Here is a 23,967-nt window from a genome sequence, read left to right as displayed (position 1 = left end):
TTAGGAGTGTGCATGTATTTGAGGGTAAAGGTGATTTTAGTTTGGTTTTTTGAAAAGGTAAACTACATAAGAATTTTGAATCTAAACAAATCTGAAAGAGATATGTCAGAGTCTATATCAATTTCTTTTGAGGGTTAAGCAATTGCACAAATTGCGAATATACATCATTTTCTTTCATAGCTTTATTCCCTACAGAACCCTGAATTATTTGGGAAAACAGATATGTACTTTGCTTTAGTTGAAAGTTATCTGAATAAAATCTCTAAAAATTAATAGGTTCATGATTTACCCAACTGATTTATATACAGCTGTATGTTTGTAAAATCCCAGAAAGAAATTTTGTATTCATTTATGACAGTATTGCTTAATGAAACCTGCATAACCCATTTCTACATGAAAAGATAAGATTCCACGTAATGTTTACTTTCAATCATTCAGACATGTTAAACTAACTCATCATCAAAACTGACAGGTTTTCCTTACCCTCACTAGGATTTCTTGCCTTTAGATCCCTAACTATGCTAGATGTTTTCTTATTTGGGGAAAAACAAGACATTGTCCACATTTGTATTTCATTGCAGTGTCTGCCTTTTTCTCGCACACTTTCGGCTGCTTTCTGTTGGTTAGTGGTGTTTAGCTATACTGTTAGAAAGACCACTCTATTTTCAGACTTTGTTTTAAGATCCAGTTTTCAGGATTTATTTTAGTGTAGAAATTGAGTGCCCTGGTTTTGCCAGTTCTTGGCACTCAAGCCCCACTGAAAGTAAAAGGCTCCAATCTCATTAGGGAAAACTGCATAGTAACCTGCAGACAGGGTGTCTAAACATCTTTATTTTAGTTCCTTAGACCTTTCTCAGTACTCAGGGCACTGCAGCACATCCTAACTGCTGCAGCTTCCAGCAGGTAACTGCCTCAAACAAACGATGGGGTGGAATTTACAGTCCTCAAGTAACTGGGTAGGGAGACTTGAAGAGCAAAACCCTGGGCCTCTATAGCCAGGAAAATGCTTGACAAGAATTAGCATAGTGGTAGTTCTGTGTTCTAGGGAAGACCATTTTTTTAAAAAGCTTATTCAACCCCAAATGTATAGTGCTTTATTTCTATCATATAGCCAGTTTACATTTTCAGTCCACCACCAGAGTTACTGGAAACAGTAGTTGTGTCTACAATATGGTTAATGAGCACACAGTACATAAAATATAAACATTGCTGCTTCTCTAATTGGCATAAAAGCCTAGATGCAAGAAAGTAGTCTTTATAACATAGGGTAGCTAAACACCAGTAACCAACAAATAAAACCTGAGGTTTAACAAGATTTAGATTTTCATTTTAAAAAATGTCCTTTAACGGTACTATTAAAGATTTCATTCATTCTCTAGAGCTGTGCTGTCCAACACAGCAGCAATTAGCTACATGTGGCCATTGAGCATTTCAATGTGACTAGTCCAAATCGAGATGTGCTAGAGGTGTAAAAGCCACACTGGAGTTTGAAAACTTAGTGTAAATAAAAGAATGCAAAATAGCTAATGAATAATTTTTATGTTGTGTACACATTGAAATAATACTTTTGACATATTGGATTAAATACAATATGTTATTAAAATTAATTTTACCTTTTTATTTGTATTTTGAAATGTAGCTACTAGAAAATTTAAAAGTACATATGTAGCTTACATTTGTGGCTCAGTCTATATTTTTATTAAACTGTGCTTCTCTCGAGGCTGAGACTACATCAGTGTAACTACACTGGAATTCGACCTGTACTTGTATATATTTTTGTCAGTTGTCATAGTTCATTAGTCACTAGTTCAAAGTTTATAATGTGGGTTCAGTACTTCTGAATATATATTTTTGTTTTCTTCACACTGTTCTACTGTTAAACGGTGTTTGCCCTCTCCTGAGGACCCCTTTCCCACTTTGCCTATTTGGCAAATTCTTCTTACCTTTTAATAGTCAGTTGAAGCATTATTTTCTCTGTAAAATTTTCTCTGAACTCCCTCGTTCCACACCTGTACCCCAAGTAGAAGTAAATACTCTGTCCTCTGGGATAAGACAGTATCTTGCCCAATATCTACGAAATGCCTACTGTTTGCTGAGCACAGTGATAGGTGGTCGAGGTATCCAAATGTGAATGAGAGCGATATGGACCCTGCGCCTGTAGTGTTTGCATTTAGAGTGGGATACAGACATGTAAACACCAGGTCACAAAACGATGTGGAAAATGCTCTTACAGGAGAGATCAGGGAGCACATATATACAAAGCTCTCCCAGATTACTTCTTTGTGGATAAACATAGTGAGCCTGCACTGTAAGTATTTGATCCCTTAGGAACTTTGGTTCACAAAATACTCATGTTTTTAGGTATATAAACTGAAGGACATCTTTTTCACATCACAACTGGTTAAAATGAGAATTGTCTTTAAAACACAAATTACTGGGAGGGGGTTGGGAGCCTGGGTCAAACAAGTGAAGGGATTAAGAAGTACAAATTGGCAGTTATAAAATAGTCATGGGGATGTAAAGTACAGCATAGGGAATATGGTCAATAACATTATAATAACTGTGTATGGTGTTAGGGGGGTACTAGACTTATTGGGGGGGATCACTTTGTAAACTATATAAATGTCTAACCACTATGCTGTACACCTGAAACTAACATGATATTGAATGTTGAATGGCAACTGTAATTGAAAAAAATAAAAAATAAAAATACAAATTACTGAACAGGCATTCTTATATTACATATATGCCCCAGTATCCTTGCAATGACTCTCCTAGCCAGGAAATTCAGGTATTATTTTTTTAAAAAAACAAAGAACAGTAACAAAAATGGCTCCAATTAGCATGATTAAGTAAAAATGAATTCCACAAAAGGTGTGCAATTTATTTAACATTAATACACTATCAAAAAGAGATCAAGATTTCAGTGATTGGATTTCTGTGGAGTTGAGAGGATAGATTGATAATAAGAGGTGAATAGTGCTGTTAAGTCATGTGACAAATGGCAGTAGACTTTTTTACATGAGTGTTGAAGGGCAGGACTAATGCTTGGCTTGTTGGGTTAATTGTGTAACCTCACTCATTAGGAGGTTGTTTATCTACCAATCTCAATGATCCAAAACCTAGTTAGGAAGAAAAAAAAAAATGTTTTTCAAAGCAACATTTGAGCAGTCCAAGTATCTATCCCAAAGTCTATGCACTAAGGTTCACGTGCCTTACTCCTTGGTGAGCTGCACAGAACCTATTTAGTTTTACTTTAGATTGAATTGTGACAAGTGAGGCTATCTGGATTTCCCAGTCTAGCAGCAGACTAGAAGCTCTGCAAATCGGAAGAGGAAGAGAATATTAGAGACAGACGTGTGCTGGCAACACAGAAAGGACAACAGATTGTTGGTTAGTGAAGGGGGAGAGAGAGGCAGAGGTAATCACTAGGTCAGTGTCCTGGAGTCCTTTCCTGTAGCCATTGGTAGCTCACATACCTCCTGGGAGCATCCCTAACACCTAGGAAGAAGCCTTAGCGCACATTGAATGGGAACTTGATGTATTTGTTGAACGCAGTAGAACCTACTACAATAAATACTTTTTATAAAATTAACCCTGAATTTTCAAGAAAAAGAAAAGAAGTCCAGTAAATTGCTTAAGAGAAACATTGATAATACACATTATAAAATCTTTGTATAAGTTAAAAAGAATTAAAAAAAAAAAAAAAAGTGCCGCCTTAGAGGGCCAAGCTCTAATTATGCTGATCATCACGTAATTGGAACAGTTTGCATCACTCCTGGATGAGGGATGTACTATACACAGCAGAGTTAGCACGAAGCTCCCTTGAGCAGTTTTCAAACTGTGGTATATGCAAATAATAAGATATCACATGAGGTTTAAACTATATAGGATCACAACAGATTGCAGTTGAATCACTAGGTGATGTAAAAGATTGTTCTAAAATTCACCATCACCATTAAGCGGAGTACTCCTACTATGTGCCTAACACTGTACTACTAGGTGCTGGATTTATTAAGCATTAATTTGAAAAATTGCTTTCACTTTTAAGATTGTGAAGATATTCCAAAACTCTCATTCATATTTTTAAAGGATAAATGAAATTTTAAATGCACAATACAGCCATTACATAACAGGCATAGAATACTGTTTTATGACTTGCATAGTTCTTTTTAAGCACACTAGCAACTCTATTTTCAAAAGCTGTATGATTCTAAAGGATATGAAAACCTACATATAAAAATGGAGTGCCTCATTTGTTTTGTGTAATAAGTGTTATAACACAGGCATGCCATTTCGGAGTTTAGGGTGAGGCTTTAAGCCGTACTTTGGCGTTTCTATATCAAGCAAAAACAATTTCAGTAACAGCACTCATTTCCCTTCGTCTTTTTTTTTTTTTTTTTTTTCCTCCTGGCGAGTTACTAAATGCTAGATGCTAGAGTCAAGAAGAAACCTGACATCTGGGGAGGTGTTGAGGGGGTGTTAATAGTTATAGTTAGATGTTTGGGGAGCGTTGAGGATAAGATTTTATAACAGCAAATACAAGAAGGGGGGAATTATGATCTCTCCTCCCTCCACTTTCTTCACCAATCCATATTCCCTCAATTTAGAGGCGGGTTCAGCGAGATTAGGCTGCAGGAAACCCAGAGGCTCCACAGAGCTGCCGCCCGGGCCTCGTGATGTAATTGTTATTTCTTATTCCGAGACTGAACCGTGGAGAGCTGCCGAAGAAGTGGCAGCCTCGTTCCTTTTGCCTTGTCTGGCAGGGTCAGACTCTTCCCGGGGATGAGTATATTCGCTGACAGACTCCGCTGGTGACTTCGCAGTGACAAAGCAGCTGAAGATAAAACCCTGCCCCTGGGTCCTTCGTCCGTCCAAGGAGCTGAACGGGACACTCCTCAGGTCTCCTTCCCAGTTTTCCTCTTGGAATCACTCCGCATTTATTGCTGGGTGCCTACTACGTGCTTGGCGTGGGGTCAAAGTGACCTGGAGTTAGTGCCCGTCCACCCTGTCCCCCTAAGATTAAAGCAGGACACACAGATCACAAGGTGGTGAAGTTGGGGGTGAGTGAGAGGGAGCCAAGGGAACGCGTGCTGTTGGGTGAAATGGGAGGAGGCGCCAGCACCCAGGCGGGGACCCCAGGCGTCCCGGCCCCCAGGCTGTGCCCCAAACGCGAGCCTTTGGCCTGTGTAACGAGAACGACGCCCCGGGCCCCAGGGAGGAGCTGTCCAGGCGCCTTCGGCAGTCGGGGGCGGCTGCACAGAGCCGGGAGCCCAGGGTGACGGCTCGGGTGCGAGGAGCGCCCATCTCTCCCGGTCACCGCGGTCCTCCCGCTGCCTCGGGGCCCTACAGCCCCCGCCCGGCTGTTCGGAGGGCGGGCAAGGAGGAAAACAGCACAACAGAGGGGGCTCCTCAGCTCCCGTGAGCTGCCGGGACCCGCGTGGCTTCCTCCGGCCCCGTGACAATGGGAGGGAGGGGGAAAAAAGGGTTAAGAAACTTGGCTGAGGAGCTGAATGGCGTGGAGCGGCGAGGGGAGGGACTGGGCCGCGGCGGACTCGGCGGCGGAGGGAGGAGCGCGGCTGCGGGCGGGCGGCGAGTGAGGCGCTCAAAGTCAGCCTCGCAGACATTGCAGCAGAGCCCCGAACTCGGGAGGCGGCGGCGGCGGCGGCGGCGGCGGCAGCGGAGACGGAGGAGGAGGCGGCGGCTAGGCGGAGGGACGACCCGGCCCCACGCTCGCCCGCGCGCGCCCGCCCGTGGCCTCGCGTCCGCCGCTGCGCTTGGCAGCGCTGCGGATCGGAGGGAAGAGCTCGCCCGGGCGCCGAGGGAGGACGGGGCGGCGGGGCGCCTTCGTGGAGTGAGCCTGACGGAGCCCGAAGCTCGGAGCCGCGGCGGCCTCGGGTGAGTGGCGGCCGCAGCCGGGGGGCTCGGAGGAGCGGCCGGCGGCGCCGCCGGAAACGGCCCGGGAGCGCGGCCCGCGGCGGCGGCGGCGGTGGCGGGCAGGGCCGCGGGGGCGTCGGGGCGGCGAGGCCAGCGCGACCCGCGGCGAGAGCGAATGCAGACAGCGGGGAGGGCTCGGCGGCGGGGAGGAATCGTTTCCGGGGGAATCCCGCCTCTTCTGCCGGCTCCGAATCTCCCCGGGACCTCGGGGGGCCCGGGCAGCGGGGCCAGCAAGTTGTGGAGTTGGCCCGGGGCTCACTGGCCGAGCTGTGCCAGTCCTGGGTCGAAGGGCGGCCGTGTGCCCTGCGAGCCGGGCCAGACGCGGGTGACCGGGCCGGGGTCGCGCCCCGCTCGGCTGCCCCCTCGGCCCCGAGTCTGGGGCGCTCCTCGCCGCGCAGCTGTAGGTCCTGCTGCCCGGGGCGTCCTGGGCGGCGCCGGGCGCCGCTCCCCGCCTATCGCCCGGTGCCTCCCTGCTCTGAGCTTGCCTGATTCCCGGCCAGGAAAAGTGAGTAGGAAAAGGGACAGCGCTCCCAGACCCCCAGCCCCACGCGCGGCCCGTCGGCACTGTCCTCCCCCCTCCCGAGGGCGAGCTCCCTGGACCCGAGGCCTCAACCATCATCTTTACCCCTGAGCCAGAAAACGGACTCACATTTAGGGTGAGCCGTGGAGATCTTGGGAGGCTTCTTTTCTCTCCCCCTTCATCTGTGTTCTCCTTACTACCAGTGATTGTTGTTGTTTTATGAAGGGTTTCCCTGGAAATATTCCACAAACCCTCCCATTCTTTCCAAAATAGTTGACAAATTTTCATCAAGAGTTGGTTGGTGTTCAGTCTGAAGGAACAAAGGAATCAACTGTGCCTGAGAGGCGAACAAGCTGGGAGTCAGTGACACATGTTGATCTCTGAAGCATTACGGGAGTTTCTACCTTCTGTCCCATTAGTGACTTAATAGGGTTTTGAGGATAGCAAAGTAACAGAATGATACATACTTTTGAGTTTTTTAAATATTTTTTAAAAGGACATTTTATTTGGAGGCAAAAAAAAAAAAAAGACATTTCCAGCTCCAAGGACTTTTCACTCACTTGGTGGAACTGAGTTGGAGTTTGTTTCCAGTAATGCAGATGATTAAATGTGATATTGTACAGGAAAAATTGTCTTTAAGGGAAGAAGGATTATCTATAGATGTCCAAAGGAAAAATGATTGTCAGTTTATATGTGATAAATTCTCTTTACATTTTTGGGGAGGGATTTCTGAAGTAAAGGGCTTTGGTAATTCATTCTTTAAAGTTATGAATTGCATTGAACCTGCTTATTAGTGAATCATAGGTTTAGCAAGTGGGTGGCATCTTCCTGATGTAATTATTCGATGTTTAATCACCAGTTTGCTACCTTTGTTGAAGAGACACTGAAGTAAGTGGACGTTTTAAACAAATGGTGCTTCAACTGCTTGGCACCTACGTGTGGGTTGCTGCCTGGAGTATGTTGAAATAGTTTTCCTTCGAAGTAAGTTGTACTGGTTTTTCTCAGCCACTTGGTAATGTGGATTGGGTTTAACTGGTTCAGAGACTAGTGGATTCATGACCAGTGGTAACTTTTCTCTGCCTGCAATTAGTTCCTGGAGACAAAGAAGAGTCAGTCAATGGAACAGCCACTGTAGGCTGTAGGATTGTTACTCTATAGTCAGTTTCATACCCTCGGGTGGGAAAGACCTTTTTCCATACTTCTAAAAATGCCCTAGGTTCGTGAGAATTTTATGTATGTATGTGTGTGTATATATATATATATGTGTATATATATATATGTATATATGTGTGTGTATATATATATATATGTATATATGTGTGTGTATATATATATATATATATATATATATATATATATATGTAATTGTTGATTATACTCAAATGAGTTCTCTGTAGTGCTTTTGAGGTACTTGAAAACCAAGTTTAACGCCTGTGGGAAGTCTTGACTTAGACCCACTTCTTGCATGTGTCTCTAAACTCTACAGAACTTGGATTTTACTAATTTAAACACCCTAAAATGTTGTTAGTTCCCAATAAATAAGTGTCTGAAAAGAAGCTGAAGGCTCTTGCAGTTTTAAAAGCAAAACATCATGATAAAAAATAACCTATACCACCACCTAGAGTCTGTTTGTTAGTTTATTGCTCCTGAAGTTTGCTTGAATTGACATGTCTCTTGTGGTTCCGATATAGCTAAAAATGATTAAGACGTGCTAGCTTACAAAAGGCCATCCACGAAAACAATTATTTGTGTAATAAATGGCAAGTGCCAATTAAAATTATTTGTGCTACCTTTACAATTGAAAGTTATGACATATCAATTTGAGTGGGCTTTTCTCCAAAAGATATTAAATTCAGAAGAATTTAAAACAGGAATTTTCAGTTTGTGCTCCAAGGTAGCTCTGACTGCTTAAAGACTTTTTGCATTGTTACCAGAGATTCAAGAAATCTTACAGATTAAATGACATTAAGACTTTTTGAGGTCCACGTGAAACAAAAGCAATGATAAAATAAAAATATAAGGGAGTGTAAAAACTCCAAAAATTCTGGCAATTCAATGGGAAGAGAGAATGTAGGCTATAGTAAGCTTGTGGTTCAGAGATGTGAAAAGAAAATGTGAAATAAAGTGCTAATCTGCTGGTAGTTTATACATAGTAAAGCAATCTGTTAAATGGGAGACTTTAGGAAGCCAGCTTTGTACCAGGTGGCTTATTCATATTGTCTATGGAGGAAGTAATGTTCCTTCCTTAAATGGTATAACTCAAGAAAAAGATGGCCTCCACAATCTTTAATTAAATACCAGTTGAACAGAGAGAACTAGAGCACCGTATTAATTCTGTCAAACATCACTATTTTAGAACATTGAGGACAACTAAAAATGAATTAACTCATATCTGAAAGCCGAGCTTTATGGAAGGTGACAGATGAGGCAAAATATGTCAATCTGATGAAACAAATAGGGAGATAAGGAGATATGTCATCCTTGGCTCTCTAGAAACATTAGAGGGAAGAAGGTTATTATTAATTATACAGATTTCTTTGCAAACCAATACTAGAAGATGCTGGCACAAAAGTAATTTTAAATCAGAGTGGCTTAGGGTATATAACGTTAAAGGGATTAGGTTTTTAATTTTAAAACTTTAAGAATGTAAGAAATTTAAAAGCAATAATCGTTTTGTGTATCAGGTTAAAAGATAATTCTGCCCCAAATAAGTTAAAAACATCTCATTTTTATCAAGAAAAATTGTTCCCTTTTAATTTTGATAGGTTCAGTTTTGCTTTTCAAACTTTACAATTAGTTTTTTTAAAGTGTATGTTAATAAAGAAGAAGGAGTTCTTGCTAATCTGTCTATCCTAAACCTCGCTCTCTTTTTACTTCTCTCTTGCTCTCTTCTCCCCTTTTCTAAAATAGCTTCTACATCTTTGGATGTTTTCTGTCATGAAAATTGTCTTCATTTGTTACTTCCCTTCTTGGCTGTGGTGGGTGAAGGTTCTTTACTCTTGTGCTTTTTCATGTGGCTAATACACAATCAGGGTGGGTTTTGTTTTGTTTTTTGTTTTGTTTTAATAGTGACTTCCTATTACGTGGATGAAGACTGGGGAAAACAGCACTTGCTGTTCTAACAAAGCCCTTTGTATATGTCTTCCAACTGGAGAGATATTTTTAGGAAAAGCAACTTTTGATTACTATTGAAAAGTCAAACATTGTCAACAGAATGGGGAGGGAGCTTTCAGGATAATGAGTTTGAATTTATGAATTAAATTGTTCAAGATATATTTCCTTAAGTAGAAGTTTTTTGAGGGGTCTGTCTAGGGGAGGGGGGGAATGAGCAAACTCATTCTGTAGTATTCAGACAACAACGACAATCAGATAGGTAAGTCCAGGGCAGTCACTAAGACTTGAGAAGGTAAGAATCAGGAGTGTCAGGTGATGGAGCAGGCCATTGGAATGGGACTGAGGATTATGTCCAGAGGTTGGAATGAAAAAAAAATAAATGGAGGAGAGATATCTTGTTTCCGTATCCTGTTTGCATCTGATGCTGAAGCAGGGACATAAATTGATGATAGTAATGGATTCCCTTTTATGAGGACAGCAGTAGTATAATTGGTTGTTTGAGGGGGAGAAATGACAAAGTCCCCATTTGTGTATGTGCACACTTTCTATTTGAATGTCTCCTAAATATTAGCATAAGAAGATCAAAGTTGGTTGCCAGAATAGAATCAGGAGTTATAGTTTGCTTGGAAGAAAAGGAATTAATATTAAATTACCTTTAAAAAAAATTATTTTAAGAGCTGGTGTTTTCCAAGGATCTTATTGAACGTGGAAAATAGAATGCTGAGGTTTGGGTGGTTAACTGGAGAACTCCTTCATAGGATATCTGATAAAAATAACTGGATGGTACACCTGAAGCTGAAGATGAATAATATTGAATGTCAAGTATAATATATACGTAGTCATGGGATGTGGAGTACAGCATAGGGAAAAGTCAATGGAACTGTAATAGCTAGTATATACGATGTCAGGGGGTAGAAGATTGGAGGACAGGATTATCACTTTGTGAGGGGTGTAAATGTCTAGCTATTACATTATTTTATGCACCTGAGACTAATTAAAAAAATAAGTGGATGTAAATAACTACAGAAAGAATGTTTTCTTTAAGCACATTATTATTTGATTAAAGAGTGGAGGGAAATTGGGACTGAAGAGACCTCTGAAGTCTTATCAGGGTATAGATGCCCATCTATTGTTTGTTTTTTTACCCCTTGAAATTTAATGTTCACATTTAATGGATATTGAGTATTTAGGATTCTAAAAATCAGAGTTCATTTAGAACCAAACTTTCATTTTGCTAAAGGTATGAGGGGTGGTATTAATTTTTCATAATAAATATAGTTATTGCGATAACTGGGATGTTATACTAATTGTTGTCACTGTGGTAGTACATACTCTGCATTATGAACTTTGAAATTCAAATTGCCTACACTAGTTTGTAAATACTACATATAAAGCATTACAAAATTTGTGGTATTTTGGGAACATAATATAATTTTTCTTAAGTTCATAAAACATTGAGAAGAAGAATGAGGAAAAAATAAATGTGATATATTTTACCATTGTATTAGGATTTTGTTGAAATTAATACCTTGAAACATACTAGGGGTAACATTTAGCGTAGAACTGTAGAAGTAATATAATGAGAAGCAGATTTGAAGAAGTTAGAAGATTGGCAACTCAAAAATATAGGAAAATGTCACTCTTTGGAGTTACAAAAAAAAAGGAATCCAATATATTTACTTCGTAGTATTAAGATATTTTTTAAGGCTGTATCAGATTTTAAGAGAGATTATTTTTGAAGGTAATGTTATAGATAATCACTTGGTTAAAGAAATTGTAATTCATCTGATTTGTTTTTTGTGCAAAATAAATTCAAGAAGAACTCCCGAATATGTTGAAACTTTGGTAAGGAAGGTTCTTATGACATCCATCCATCCATCCATCCATCCATCCATCCATCCATCCATCCATCCTCCCTCCCCTCCTTCCCTCCCTCCTTCCCTTCCTTCCTCTTTGTTTGAATAAATAGGGCTAAGGTTTCTTTTCTTTTTTTTTTTAATTGTTAAGAAACTTAGAAATAGAATTGCCTCTCTGGCAGCATTAATATTTTTTTTTGAAATTCAAAACTAGCATGCTTCACTCTCCACAGAAAAAAATTTAACTTGGTACACCTCAGGGAATAAAGCTCTAACTTAAAATCCATCTTGCCTCTTTAGCTTTGTGTTGTTTAGCAAACATCTTTAAGGATAGAAGGAAGAGACCCTTATTTGCCTTACATTCCAAGTCACTGTGTGACTAAGCCTAGTGTCTTAAGAAATCTTAAACTAGAAGTCTACTGGGAATTTGAGTCAGCTGCTTAAGATATCCCTGGGACTAGGACAACTCATCGACCTGATGTCCGGGTTCATTCAGAGCTTCGGTGGAAAGGAGTCTTTCACCCTTGGACTTCTAATTAAGAAAGTCATTTTTCAGTCACCTGTTAAATGATAGTCAGGGCTACTCCTTGTTTTCAAATCTATAATTTGCTAATGGATTGAGGAACTAAGGAATTAGGAGCTTCTGTTGTTATTAGCAGTGCTTTGATTATTTTACTTTTACCTTCTTTACTAGTTCTGTGAGGGTAGTAGGTAAAAGTCAGGTCATTATCTTTAGATAGCTGAGAGAAAAGGTTAAGCCACATAGTGAATAAGCTAGCTTCTCTTAGTTGTGTGCTTTCAATTGTTGAATTTGCTTATACTGTACATACCAGGTGAGTATGTTCAGTATGTTACTGCATTTAAAAAGTCAGATGATAATTTAGCATTGCAATAGTAAAATAGGAAATTGCATTTATATGCAATCTTAAAATGAGAATAGTATGATAATCGTTTTGGTGATTTAATGACATAATGTAGATTTAATGACATAATGAGCGAGCCTGACATGTAACAGGACACAATGAAAGTTTGAGAATTAGAAGTTTAAAATTAAAAAAGGGACTTCTCTCTTAAAGAATCTATGTGGAACTCGAGAGAGATAAGTGTTTATGGGATTATAACTGATTTTTGAAAAGCACAGTCTTCTAGATTTATTTATTTATTTTTTGATTCCTGAACTTAAGGATTTATGATATTCTACAAGACAGTGGTAGATTTATACATTGGAAAAGAACAAATTAAGGGAAAGAAGGATAGAAGAAGATGGAGAACATCAAGACAAAGTATTGGAAACATGTGAAACACTCCCAAATGGGGTATAAGAAATGTCCTCAAAATGAATTAATCACAGTTGAATGTTTCCCCCCTCAAGGGAATATTTGCACAATGGGTCATGTAGGCTCAAGTTTGATTTTTGAAAAACATTTTAAAAAAGTATTTTTTGTTTTGTTATTGCGCACATTTCTGATTTAGCTTCTGCTACTAAAACAGTGTATGATACAAGTAAAAGGGAGGGAGGTCCTTTTATATCTCTGGGCAACATCTGTAGAATCTGTTGAACAGGGAGATCTCTAAAGTCTGAAACTCTGACTCTGTACATCAGTATCTGCTGTTTTTGACAGTGGACAGTAAAGCTTTCAAGCTTATGGTTGTAAAAGGAGCAGAGATGATTGGGTAAAAACTTGAAATATAAAAAGTTGTTGTTTAGCTATTGCCTTTGCCCTATCTGTTGGGAGGAGGAGAGGGAAAGAAAGAGGATTGAGGGCAGCTGCTTTGTGCTCTGCGTTGTGCTGTCCACTTGACAGTTCCCAGGTGACATATAGGTATCATTTTCTCCGTTTTACAAATAAAGAAACCTAGTCTGAGCGATGCCTGTGTAACTTGCCTGAGGTAACACAGCTAATAACCTCATTGATAATAATTTGCTTTTTCATGAGAATATGCCACTTTTTGAAGAGAAAAACAATCTCTATTCAATTTTTAGAAAGTCGTCCAGAAACCCTGTTCCCAACCTGATAGCCACAGAACTCATGCAGCACGTGTCGTCCACCCAGCCTGGATTCTCAAAGACCTTTCTTACTGGGAAGGCACATTACTTCCAATAGACGATTCTGCAGCAGTTGATGTCAGTTCTCAGAGAGCTGATGTCCACCTCCCAGCACTGATGGTAGAAATGTAATCACAAAGGTTAACGGTGCAGGCTCTTTTCTCTCCCAAATGCTCACCCTTGTGAAGCATACCACAGAATTACCGTAGTGTTCTGCAAGGCAGAGAAAGCAACTATGTTTCTTGATATAATTCATTAAAATAGCTTGTCATGGTCTTAATCCAGGTATTCCCAAGGCTAATTATGTTTGTCCACTTCAAGGAGCAGTTCAGAGCCATAGCTCTTCCTGGTTGAAAAGTTAAACCTCTTTGACTGTTATAGCTCTTAACATGCTTTTTTAATTGCCCTATCATCACCCACCATCATTTTATTTTAAAGATGATGTTGTGCTAATAAACTAGGTTCTGTAAAACAAAGAGGAAATTGACAGTGCATTGTGAATTTTATCAGAGGGAAGCAGAAACAGAAAGATGAGGAGTATTTGGCTTCATTTTGGGAGTAGACCATGGTCAAGAAAAATGTTTTTTGAGATAGTGTAATAGTATGTTTTTAAGTACGTGTTAGTCATGTTCTTCTATTGTTGAGGCCATGAGAAATGGAGTTCTCTCTCCACTTCTTTTTACTTGCCTCATTTAAAATTTAGGGAATTTTGAACCCCAAAGAATCAAGCTGAGTGGTTCCCTCTACAGGTAGAGTCCAAATTGAAACTATGTTGGAGACATAAGGGTGAGTAATTAGACTTCGGTACATAATTTTTCTAGGGAGCTTTGGATTTAGAATTGCCAAGTAAATGTTGGATAAACAGAGGGGCTTGTATAAGAGCTGAATTAAAATAGACTGAATTTGTGTGAGGCTAAGGATTAAAGATGGAAGTTTTTTATTCACCATCTGGTTCTTTCCCCATATCCAGATGTTTGGTGTTATTGAGGCAAAACTCAAAGCAATAAATGCATTGTTCACTTTGTTAGCAAACTGCTACTCTTACCTATCTTGGTCATCCATGACTAACCTGAGTCACTAGCACGTTTTCTTCTGTGTGTTTTGTTATTTTTTTCTTACTTTGATTTCTTTTTTTGGTTGGCCTTTCACAAATTGAAGTAATTTCATAGACTCATTAGATTTTCAGGTTGGAAGGGAATTTGATACAGCTATGGATACTCTGGGTTTAAGCATACTTGTCCTAGAGGTACCTTGCCCTGCTGCCCCATTTTCAAACAAATCAGTTTATAGAGGCATCTTGCTTAATGGAAAAGCACATAGGGATAGGTGGTGGTGTGGACTGTAAATCACATGGTGATAAATGCTACTACCGTTTAGCACTTACGAGTATACACCTTTTTTTACCCCCTCCTGGTCCTCCTTTATTTTGGTTTTGTTTCCCTGTTTTTCTTTACTCAATTTCACATTTGTTCTTTTTTTTTTTTTTTTTTTTTTTTTTTAATTTATCAGGGGTATCCATGTGATACAATTGGGCAAATGCTTATTTATCTTGCAACATTTTTGTTGTTGTTAATTTAAAATTTCTAAAGCATTGTCTGCATTTTACACAGGAAGAAATTGGGCCCCTAAGAATTTAAATAAATTTTAAAATTCACATAACTAGCAGTTGGGTAAACCTAGGATGAGAAACCAAGTCTTGATTTATTTCACACCTTTTTGTTTGTTTGTTTGCTATATCAGTCATTGTGTACCAGGTGTTAAGGAGTAGTTAATAACCTTTGGTAATGGATCCAGCAGGAAAATCCAAGCTAACCCCAAGGAAGGATCTGTGATAACCAGAAGTGGAGTGGGAAAAGGCCAACTGTATTACCCTTGTTTATGTAGCCTGTTTTCCTCTCGTCCTACTAAATATGGTCTTCAGAACAGTCTTATGATTCATTTGATATTCTAGTACTTAGAATGTATTTTTTGGGCTGAGAATTTAAAAAGAAATTTTACAGTACAGGTGTGCGTTTGTTCAGGCAGCAGCTTTGTTTCTACATGTTATGTATTTGGTTATATTTAAAAATCAGTAGGGGAACTTTTATTTGTAGATTAACAGAATTAGCTACCTTTATAGTCTAGTGTGATGAGAATGCTTACAGGCCAGCTCTACTCATTACTGAAGAGTCATTTCCTAAAACCATTAGTGGAGGTGGTTGGATCTGTTGGTTATATTGGAATAGAGTTTCCATGCGGGAATTCCCGTCTGTTCTCAGGAATTTTTTTGCTTTCCCGTTCCCGAATCCCAAGAAAAGTTGGTCGGGAAATCAGGAAAATTGGCTCCTTGAACCCAGGTGGTTGGTAGTATTGGCCATCACTTTGTGGAAATGATTCGTCATGGAGAACAGAAAACAGTTTATATCTCGGGATTTGGGAATGGCGAAGCGGAAAAAATTCCTGAGAATGGGCAGGAATTCCCGCCTGGAAACCCTAAACTGGAACATAATGCCAAGCATATGGACCCCATTTCCTTATTCTTCTGTGAACAGGTAACAGGATGAGAGGGCGTTGTGTGGGCCAGTGGTGATAATGTGCCCTGAACCAAGGGCACCTGGGTCCACCCCCGTAGAAAGAGCAAGAGAGAAGAAACCTCAGGGCAGCAGTTCATGTGGGCCACAGCCTGCTGGTGTTCCTGCCCTGGGGGAAGCAAATTGGCAAGGAGTAGTCTCACGTAGGGGACAGTGGGCCAGAGTGCAGGTGCCCGCTGCAGTCTCCACACCCCTACCCAGCTCAGATTTGTCCACACGCTTGACTGGCAGGAAGTCACACTTGCTTACTGTCTGTCTTCCTCAGCAGAGAGCAAGCGCCCTAACAGGGAGCGTATACATCAGTGCTGGAGGTGCCTGGCGCATAGGAGGCTGTTACAAACTTGGGTTGAATTAAACTATACCAATTCCAACTGTTGGGGAAATTGGGCTTTTGTGGGGTCAGGAATGGAGCCTTTATGTGTTTATATATAAGAGCTGCTAATTATTATGTATATAACATGTCCATAATAGCTGTTGTTCTATATTTTCTTCTTCAGTCTATTTAAATTAGGAGTTCTAAAAGGAATGATACTTCTTCCTTAAAATTTATCATCCTCTTCCCAGGCATATTAATTATGAAGGAAAAAGTGAAATTAACTGTTGGTGACATTATAATTACTTGGTGCTTGAAATTATTTTGTGATGCTGTTTTTTTCGTTTTTTGTTTCTTTTTTTTTTTTTTTTTTTCAAAAAATGCACAAATTACAACATATTCGAAAACATGTGCAGCAAAATCTTTGGGGCCAACATTTAAAAAATTTTAAGGAAATGAAACAAAATATTTCAAGAGCCTTATTGACAGGTTCCTTTGTCACTTCCAGGAGTCATAGGATTCACCAGCTTGACACATTTAATTGCATTGGATTTGACTGGTCGGGAAGATGGAGGCCTCTCAGAATCTCATGTTTAGAGTTATTTTGGCATTCAGTAATCTTAACAGTTCAAAGGAATCAAGAATGACTTGATTTAAACTAGTAAGTTATAGGACTTAAGTAGTATATGAAGCCCTTTTGTTATTTTTTATAACAAAGGATTTGATCTTTACTAGAGGTGAATTTTCTCGCTGTTAGAACGTTATCATATTCAACTAGATTAATAGTGCTAAGGCAGAAAAGAATTATTTTAAAATGGAACTCAGAAATTTCTAGACTAGCAATTTTCAAATACTGAAGAGAAGGTATAGATTATCTGGGATATAAATCTACAGCATTGAGATTTAACAAATACTCTTAAAGTAACTAACCCAGTTTCTTGCTTTGTGAAGATCAAGTTTTTTACTAAACTTTATGCATGTGTGGAAATTGATGTCTTTTGTTAACAGAAAAATCATCTCTTCTCATGGTTCACATATTTTTCTCTGTATTCACATGCTTATAAATCATAGCAAAAGAAGATATGCAGCTAATGGACTGTTGTCCAAAGTAAAAGGATGGAAAAATTAATACATTTACAATTTATGTGGTATATTCTACGTTGTGCTTTCATCATTGCTTATCCTGAGTAGCTGAACTGCTTTTTCCTTTCATTGTTATTTTTCAGTCAATATGTTATAGAATACGTCAGTCGGTTCTGCACGTTAATATGAATTCCCACTGTTGGATTCCTCAGCAGAGACCCAAACTCAATTTCTATTTTCGTGAACTGTTGCTTGTGTAATTAAAGCACGGTGGCTCATTGAAATTAACATTATTAGCCAGTGCAGTAAAAAAGGAGAATGAGAATCTAAATGAGTAGTTTCCTGGTAGTTGTCCCTGTTTTAGCTGTGATTACTCATCCATGTATTTTACATTTTATACATCCTTGTGTATGTATATTCTTCCTAATAATGCCAGGAGGTAATTTCCTTTGAAAGTATCATTCTAATAACATGAAAACATTTACTTTGCAGTTTAAACTCTTGTAACACCTTCCCTTTTTACGTCTTAAAAAGTGGTAAATTCCGTCATTGGAATTATTGGAAGTATTTATCATTTTAGCACAACTCTGAATGATCTTTCATTTGAAAATTATTCTATGTTCCATTTAATGACATATTACCTTAACTTGTAAGGTTCCAGGTTGTTAAAGGCAAAAATGACAATATTGGTTAATATTGAAAATAGGTGAAAATGGTCCTTTGGGGAGGGCAACAAAAAAGATAAACTTCAAATCTTTTGAAAATCTAAAATTATGCATTCCCTTATATGAATCATAGAAATCCAAATTTTATCTTATAGATCTATAAGTTTTTCATATATCAAGCGAGAGTAGTAAAATGCTTTCTAGTTGTGTGAAGTAAAGGGGAGGAGAGGAGTAGCACACATCACTATGCACTGAAACTAAAACACCCCTGTGATGATAGCTTGTTAGTTTGGACTACATTTGATTTGATTTTACAGTGAATTTCAATTTTTTTTGTTTGTGTTTTTTAAAATTCCGGTACGTGTGAATACCAATCCATATAGGTATAAAAAAGAGATATTTTTGAAGATATCCAGCTGTGAATTTTTCCATTGGGGTTAAGTAGCAAGTTGTAATTGCTTTCTGGAACTTAAGTCATTTGCTCTATTGAATACTTAAATGAAGCAAAGAAAAAAAATGTAGTTGTTTATATTGCCCTGCGAGTGTTGCAAAAATCTAGCAGTTCTCAATGACCACTGTTACTTTTAAAAAGAAAAAAACTAAGTAGTAAGGGGCTAGAAAGTTTTGGTGTGGGGAGGAAAGGAAACAATTACTTCTAAACTTTGTTGAGGTGCCCATTTATTTTGCTTTAGATCTATTTGTGTCGAGTAGTCTAGAGGGTGGTGAAAGGTAATAATTTGTGGTGAAGATATTAGTATCTTTAACACACTGCTGGGTAGTTTAACTATTAATCAAGTATACCATAGAGAATAAAAGATTTGAGCTAGAAATTAGATAGGTCTCAATGTCACTCCTCTGACGCTATGAAATGAGCAAGTCATTTAATGTTTTCTGGCTCAGTTTGTAAAATAAGGGGGGTGGAAGAGAATGCTAACTTGGTCCTCCACTCCAGACTCCATAAGAATCAGTTTCACTCCAAAAGTGAGGTTTTCCTGCCTCGTGCATTGAGTAACAGGGTGCATAGAGCTAAGGGCTAGGAGGATGTCCCTTATGATTTTTTGAGGTTGGCATTTAATATTTTATAGTAAAGTTTTTAGTTTAGCATAATTGAACTTGTACTAGATAGGGTTAATAGGCTAGAACAAAAGGTCAAAGCATAAGGCATTAGGCTTAATTAAGGGAGAACAGGAGTGGCAGGAGTGTGTGACAGTTAAATGGGTTTCCCACAGACTAATGTCGGTTACAGTGCAACCATGCCTCAACTTAAGTGGGTTATTTTGTGCAAAGGGCATCAGTGATTAGCAGTTTGACATGCCAGGCACTTTTGGCCAATCCCATCTGTTTTAGAGGTTAAAAAAGCACACCTTTATGAGCTGATGGATTGATTTGTGTGCCTGTCTGGTAAAGATTAGAAGTCCAAGGCCAATGCAGTAAATGTCAGTTATAGAATATTGTACTTTCTTCGTTGGCTCATTGTTTTAACTGCCAGCTATTTTATAATGGGGGATAATTGCTGTTTATGGAGTCGAATGCAAGATGGGTGGGGGAACAGGTGAGAGAGGAATAAAAATATTTCATAGATGGAGTTGTGAATCAACATATTCTATAGCAGTTGTTTCAAATGGAGATATAACCTGCTCTAGATGCACTTGATTTTATAGAATGCTTTCGTCTTGTTCCTCACAGTTGGAGTCACGTTGTTCTTTTCTGAGTGTTGTCTAAGCAACCCTGTCCAGTCCAGGATTTAATTGTACATATAGAATTGGTAGGTTTCTTTGTTTAGTTACCTCTTTTTCAGACCGATGGGTAGTTTAACTCCATATTGTCATATATATTTTAAAAGTGTAATATATTGTTCATTGACCTCCTGGGGAAGAGGAAAGGGAAAACAAAAGAGAAAATAGAAAGTCTCTCTCTCTCTCTCTCACTCTCTCTCACTCTCACACTCGCTTTGTGGGTAGGATTAACTATGCTCACCTGAGATTGATGCAGTGTGTAAAAATGAAGTGTGTCTGAACCTAGACTTGGACTTCTTGCTTTAACTTTGAGAGCTGTAAGAGGGGGGTGGGGGTTGGAGATGAGGGTAAGGGGATCAAATATATGTTGATGGAAGGAGAACTGACTCTGGGTGGTGAACACACAATGGGATTTATAGATGATGTGATACAGAATTGTACACCTGAAATCTATGTAACTTTACTAACAATTGTCACCCCAATAAATTAAAAAAAAAAAAAAAGTGATGCCGTTGATATAATTTTCAGTTCCATGTTGTAGCCCATTTAAAGACATACAGGCTAGATTGTGGTTATGAAAATTGGCTTTAATATATTCATGGAAAGGACAATTCTGATTTTATGTGGATGAAATAGAACTTTAGATATTGTGATCATAATCAATGAGCTTTAGGAACATAATGTATTTAGTCTTTTGGGTGGACAGAGGGAAGGAAGTGCTTGAGAAATAACAAAAAATTTACCATCTTGATCATAACATTATTATCAACATGAGATTTGAATTCAAATAAAAATGCAACCCAAAAGACTGGAAACAGCATCAGAAGTTTCTGATTTGCCCCCATGCTTTTATCCTTTTCAAAGTATGTGAACCATGGGTTGCCTATTGCATAGTTTTGACCTTTGAACAACGTGGGGCTTAGGGTTACCAACTCCTGCACAGTTGAAAATAATGTGTATAACTTTTGACTCCCCCAAAACTTACGTTGTCCCCCAGTTTCCTTGAGGGATTGGTTCCAGGACTCCGATAGATACCAAAATCCATAGATGCTGAAGTCCCTTATTTAAAATGAGGTAGAGCAGCACATCCAGTTGGCCCTATGCATCCATGGATTTCCAACCATGGGTCAAAAACAGCACAGGTATTTATTGGGGAAAAAATCCACATACCGGTGGACTTGCTCAGGTCAAACCCATGTTGTTCGTAGGTCAGCTCGTATATTGTGTTAGGCCCTGAATTGCTTCTTATAGAAAGAAAATTAAAACATCTAAAGAAGATACAGTCACTGAATGTTACATATGGATCATAGTAGTAACTAATACTTTTAAAACTCTGTGTGTGCATTTATTATACTGTTAAGCTATTCCACAGTGAATTGGCTTAACTCATAGAGAGAAATTGAGGTATTTTATTTCTCATTTAGAAGGGACAAAGTGACATCATGGTATTGGAGTTTATTTAGGAATTAGTACTTAAATATGTATTCATCTTTGTATTCTTCGTGAAGTAGCATCAATTGAAATAATTTGGATCTAATACAAGTTTACATGAAAAAAAACCTTGCCTTCTGTGAAGGGAGAAAAGGTGAAGGAGCATAAATTTTATAATATCACTGCTTCTCTTTCATTAAATCATTTTTAAATTGCAAAGGTTGGCTTGAGTAGTATTAAAAGTACTTGGGTAGTAAATTAAATGTGGCAGATTTATCTAATTTAATGGACAGATACTTCTTAAATGAATTTCTTGCTGATGTTACAGTAAACCTAAAACAAATATTTGATGTTCTACATTTGTATTAATTTTGTAAACATTTTTAATGTCCCCTAGATTCCATCCTTTTTCTTCTCATTTCTCCAGTAAACTCGACTTCCAATAATACCTACTTTGTGATAGAATTTTACTAAACTAAAGGGAAATATGTTGTAGAGTTAACTTGTTTCTGTGTTTTGATATATTCTGAGGTTTTTGAAGAATATGCTTTGTCCCTTGTAATCTATGGTAGTCAATTTTTGTCAGTCTGTTGTGTTTCCTTACTTTTACTAATGTGGTAGTATTGGCTTTGAGACATGTAAAGTCTGCTCCTCTAAGGAAATTAGTTGAACATATGCTTGTTTAGGGCAAAAAAATGAAAGCAGAAATTGTTAATATACCGATTCCTCAATTTATGATGGAGTTACATCCTGGTAAGCCCGTTGTAAGTTGAAAATGTCGTAAGTGAAAGTACATTGAGTAAACCTAACCTACTGAACATCATGGCTTATCCCAGCCTACCTTAAGTGTGCTCAGAACACTTACATTGGGGCAATTACCTGGAGTTTCATCTCAGAAGTAATCTAATCGCCTTCTTCTTCTCACCAGAAGAAGGAGACACAGATATGTATTTTGTAGGCATGATGGGATGTGAAAACACAAAGTACAATATGCTAAAAACTCTGGCTTATTGGTTGTTTATTCTAGTGATCACGTGGCTGACTGGGTAGGACCTGTAATCCGCAGCCCTGCCCAGCGTCACGAGAGAATACAGCATATTACTAGACCTGGAAGAATCAAAATTCAAAGTACGGTGTCTACTGAATGCATAGTGCTTTTGCACCATTATAAAGTCAGAAAGTCGTAAGTTGAACCGTTGGAAGTTGAGGATCATCTGTACTTAGGGTCCTGTGTTTGCAGTTCTTACCCTAAAACTTTTTATGGCTTTGTAACCTGAATTTTAGTTGTTAGAAATTTTTATGAGACACTGGAAAATAGAATAGCCCTATTTCATGTTTTGATTTTAAATGCTGTTAGGGCACAGAATTGTCCTTTGCCCTACTCTGCCAGGTTGATTTTAAGAAGGAAGCCACTACTATGTGATAAGCTTACTCAAGTACATATTCTTAGTATATTTTATATGTATTCATATTTATCAAATCAGTGCATATATACGTGATACATTTCAAATAGAGATGTCTGGACCTGTTGATTGCATTAAGCATTTGATATCTCCTAATGAGGGAAGGAGAAGGTGCTGCCATACTGTCTTAAGTAGATCATTCCTCCCCGGTAAATTGCATACTTTTTACTTTTTTGTATTCTGTGACCTTGCAGTCAGTAACTTCAGCCCACAATAATTTCAAAGTCATGTAAATGAATGCAATTAAGGTATTGCTTATCATCTTACATCGTTCAGATGGAACCTTATTGGGTAGAGAGGTTTGTTTGCTTTATGAGGAAGGTCAGAATAAGGTTAAATTTTATTACATAAAATGATTTGGTAATGTTTTTTATTAGCTGCTGAAAAATTAGTGTCTTAATAGGAAATGATAATGCCTTTTTTTTTTAAATTGTTAGAAGGGCTCTTCAGGGTTTTTGTTTGTATTTTTCTGTGTAAACATTATAATTCTATTTTAAGGTGATGCCTTCTGTCTACTTCTAAAATTTTGGGAACATTCTGCCCTTAGCTATGATTCTAGGTATCTTTGACTTACACATATAGGAGACATTCCCTACTTCTGCTGGAGGGTAGCTTAGGAGCTGCTGATGTGTATGTTTAGGGGATTTGTGTTAATGTCCAGTTGTCATACCAGTTGGTGCAGGACCTGGGACAGCAGGACTGGAATCCCAAGGCAATCCTGAAAGGAGCCCTGCCACTCGGCATGGCTCATTATCTGTTGGGGTTGGGGGAGCTCTGACATGTGTACTGGCAGAGTCTTCCTGATGCCCTGCGTGTATGGCAGGGGAGAGAGAAAATGAGAATGAAGTAAGTAAAAGAAAGGCAAGTGTTCTACATTATAGTTGGACCACATAACTCTTTTATGATATTTTTATTTCAGCATGATATGTTAATTGATAAAGTGTCTAAGATGCATTGATTCATTGAACAGACATTTACTGAGCATCATCTCTATACCTTGCACCATGCGAGGTATTGGGGAGTCAAAGATGAATGAAGGGCTTACAGTCACAGAGAGACTAACACTGAGCAAGATGCAGAGACAATGGCCTGGAGGGGCGCTGGCTGAAGGGCCTGCTTTGCTGGGATGTCAAGGGAGCATCACTCAAAGACACTTACCACCTGTGTATGGTTTTACGGAGACTGAAGGGCGCTGGTCGAATGAAGTAATAATGAAAAATAGTTACTTTATT

General features: G+C 38.8%; 1 protein-coding gene across 3 annotated transcripts in view; it reads left to right on the top strand.

The window, feature by feature from the left end:
• The first annotated feature begins 4,692 nt into the window (after window positions 1-4,692).
• NRIP1 (nuclear receptor interacting protein 1) overlaps window positions 4,693-23,967 on the top strand; it is an 85,578-nt gene continuing 66,303 nt past the window's right edge. Inside the window, exon 1 of one of the 3 annotated variants that reach the window (XM_019748908.3) lies at window positions 4,693-4,902. The gene's annotated coding sequence lies outside the window, so the exon portion shown is untranslated. Of the gene's footprint in view, window positions 4,903-4,926; window positions 5,064-5,666; window positions 5,899-23,967 lie in introns of those variants that run through there. The other 2 variants (XM_019748907.3, XM_074333526.2) reach the window with 2 other exon arrangements.

The sequence above is a fragment of the Rhinolophus sinicus genome, chromosome 17, assembly GCF_057876585.1.
Source record: "Rhinolophus sinicus isolate RSI-liver-muscle chromosome 17, RSI-T2T, whole genome shotgun sequence".
Classification (NCBI taxonomy): domain Eukaryota; kingdom Metazoa; phylum Chordata; class Mammalia; order Chiroptera; family Rhinolophidae; genus Rhinolophus; species Rhinolophus sinicus.
Note: the sequence above shows the minus strand (reverse complement) of the source record. Positions and strands in the feature narration are given on the sequence as shown.